Source organism: Musca autumnalis, unplaced genomic scaffold, assembly GCF_047663935.1.
Source record: "Musca autumnalis isolate F117 unplaced genomic scaffold, ASM4766393v1 scaffold_68, whole genome shotgun sequence".
Classification (NCBI taxonomy): domain Eukaryota; kingdom Metazoa; phylum Arthropoda; class Insecta; order Diptera; family Muscidae; genus Musca; species Musca autumnalis.
The window spans coordinates 237,952-241,728 of NW_027412288.1; positions in this window are offsets into that span (position 1 = coordinate 237,952).

Consider the following 3,777-nt stretch of genomic DNA (forward strand, 5'->3'; position numbering starts at 1 on the left):
TCCCGTAGCATCTGTCCCCATAAGTATTTCTTCAAAGGACAAGATTTCCTCACACTGAGTCAAAAAATTCTCTATAAGTGCCATTTTCGAAGAAAAACTTTTATGAGTACAAAAAAGTTAACGAATCTAAAGTTTCTGGGAGACAAATCGAGCAAGAAAACAGTCAAACAAGAAATGAATTCTCTGCACAAGCGAGCAAAATGATGTATGAGGCGAAGTATCCACCGAGAGCAAAAATCCAGAACCGAATGCAATGGATTCCAGTAAACCAAGAAAAATTTCAAAAATTTCAATAACGTGGTAAAATTCCAACAGAACCAATTTCCAAGTCTCCAAACGAGTTATTCAAATAAGCAAGATATTTTTCCAAATTCGTAAGATATAGTATAAACTGCCATATTAATGTGCGACACCAGCGCCAAACTTCCAATTGCCCAATGACAATATAACGAAATAGCCAAACATCTGTTAATAAAACGATGCGTCGGCAAGAACTGAACAAAATTCCAAAGCCAAATGAGCAAGCCAATATTCAATTATCTCACGAGCACTCTCCAAAGAGTAAATTAAATCGATGATTAGGCAACCAAATTTTTAACGTCACGAATCAGTACGAATCTCAAAATTGTTCTCCAAATAATACCAATTTGTAAGCAGCATGCAAAACTACCAAATGTCCAAATGAGAAATATTTTTTTCTCCAAACGTCGAAAGGTCAAAGAAAAAATATTTTTCATCAACGTATATCTCTAAATCACTGGGGCAATTTTTCTAACTTTTGCTATGAGAATTTGGGCAATTATTCGATTGGGGTAAATGCATTATTAATTCCAGTAAAAATGATCAAATATTTCAAAATTTTTCGCTTGTTTGTATTTTATTTCTCCGAATGAGTAAGTTTCCAAGTTTTTACTTCTCCAAATGAGTAAGCTTTCAATTTTCCATAATACAACAATTATTCAAACTCGTAAGTCAACAAGAAAAATCTCCAATATTTTTCACTCACGAGACAAGTTGTTACAATTTTTTCGAAAATTCCAATTTTATCCTTCTGACCCACTGTGCCAAAAACCAATAAGTCCAAATCCTTTTGTACCAAACTATATTGGTCTAATGTGTAAGGCAATTTCCAATGTAATATACCTTCACTCAAAATAATGATGACGTTTAAATTCACAAAAATCCAATGATTCCATTAAACGTCCAAGCAAAACACTGTGAGTCAGATTCTAATTTTCTATTGAGACAGATAATTACTCATTATTGCCTTAAACAACCACGTCGTCCAACAGTGGAGGCAACCAAACAGAAACATATTTTTTGTCTTTGCAAAATTACTTTGTCTACCAACTTGTAGAAATAGAAATCCAAAAATGCATCACAAAAGCAATTGGGTCGAACCCCGCACGAGGAGAGCAAGTTAAAAAAAACGAATAAAATACTCAGTCTGAGAAAATGCATGAGTGCTCAGTTCACTATGAGTAAAAAACAGCCACAGAGGCAGAGCACGAGTAAGGCAAATGCGCCTACGCAGCGCGGTCTGCACATCAGCAGAGAGCCAGCGTTGAAGTCAACAACCAACAACAATGTTGTTCTTGAAAAACAAAGCTCCAACATGAATTGCAAAACTGAAGGCAAACAAAAAATGCCGGTTCAGCACAACAACAACGTCAGGGTAAAGCAAAATCCTAGGGCAAGAATTTACCAGAGCCGTAACGGTACTCCAATGAGTCAATAACCTGTTTGGCCTTCTACCATTTTTTTTTACAAAATTTCGTAATAGATAACCTCCAAAAATTCTTTGCGAAAAAGTCAAAACAGGCGAGCCAATTTATACACAGGCAACACACAATTACCATCAAAAAAATTTGTGTACTCACGGTTGCTTCAAATTATTTTTGCTTTTCCCCTTTTACCAACGGCGTCTGGTCCATATGCTGGACCTTTTCTCCACGGCATAGAAGGACCATATCGTCGGTGTCATGCTTAAGTGTTCCATACGCCATTTGCCTGATTCGAGAAAAACTCAAGTTAATGTTTAAGGCCATACAGGATAAAAATGGTGCAATAATCCAATACATTAAGAGCTCATAGAATATATCAGTAGTTTATTTTAGTCAGATATCTGTGATAGTCTAGAAGTTATGGCCAATTTTTATAATTGCAAAAAGTTGCTGAATTGTTCCATGGAATCTTTTTTTCATGTTTTTGGCAGTTTGTGTCATATAGAACACATTTTGTCACATTTCAACCAAAACACTTTTTATCAATCGTGTTCCACCTCCCTTATATGAAGTGCTACTGTCGTGTTTAAAAATCAGGACTTTAAATGAAACATTTATTTTTCTCATATAAATACAATAAGGACCATAATTAAAGGTTTCCTTAAGACTTATTTAAGCGATTGCCTCCACTTATCACTACTTTTTTTGTGGTAAAAATTTCGATCGGACAAAACGGATTGATATTTTGCATTTCTAAGTAACATAAAACATTTAAACGCGATTTTCTTATAATTCCATTTTTGTAGTCGGTTAGCTTCAAGTCGAATGAACGTTTTTGCGTATATTTTTGTGTACTTACATCTAAATTTTGTCTTTAAACTAGGGATTTTTTGCTTAAACGATTGATAAATTTTCGTTTTCATGTAACAATACTATATTCAAAAATATTTGGATTTAGAAACTATTATTCTTCAGTTTTTAAACCAAGTCCTTTAAAACAATTTGTTCCATACGCCACACTTTTCCGTTACTTTGGCAAAATGGGCAATTTTTTGTTCCAAACGCCATCATTTTTGTTGCGGAACAATTCGTTTTTGTCTCTTTTTGTTCCATACGCCAAACGACATGGTTATGGAACTAAAATGTTCAAAGTTGTTTTGTTCCATACGCCAGGCTTTACGGATATGGAACAAAACGACAAGATTTTTTGGGTCACAAAGCGGATATGGAACATACTGGCATCTGAATATCTCAGAAACTATAAGAGATAGAGAAAAACCGACCAAAAAATCTAAAAGGGCATGGTTCAAAACTTTGTAAGGTACCTTTATCTCAAAATGTCAAAAATGGCGTATGGAACACTTAAGCATGACACCGACGATATGCTGGACCTATTCTCGACGGCATAGAAGGACCATATGCTGGACCTATTCTTCACGACATAGAAGGACCATATGCTGGACCTATTCTATCCGGCTCGAAGGACCATATGTTGGGGCACTCACCAACTCTCTAAAGTTGACCACCACGAATCCGCAATCCCTGGTCAACTCGGTTTGCCAGCACCAAATTCCCGATCACAAGAAATTCAAACTTCCCGTCTCTGGCTGGAGCAAACAAACACCTTTTCCTCAAGGCGATAGGGCAACAACAATTCTTACCCGTGAGGCAGCAACAATCGATTTCTTCTTCTTCCTCGTGCAGATGGATAATTAAAATTTGTTGTTTAATGTTTATTTCTTGGGCCAATACCTTCCTGTCACCCTTCCACAATTATTAAAAGGCAGCTGGTGTAAGATTTACTATTGCCCCACGGGCAATTTATTTCATATTTTCAACAACTATATTCACTCACAGTTTATTAACTATTAATTTCTATTTGGCTCTATTGGGCCATTCTAATTGAATTCAAATGTTTTGCACACTCTATCTGTTGCTTGTGCTTATTACAATGTTCTTGTTTGCAATGATATTCAGTTTCTAATAACAGCGAGATCAAGTTAATATTTCTTTGCTTTATTACTCTTTCTCGCTGTTATGATATTTCTACAAT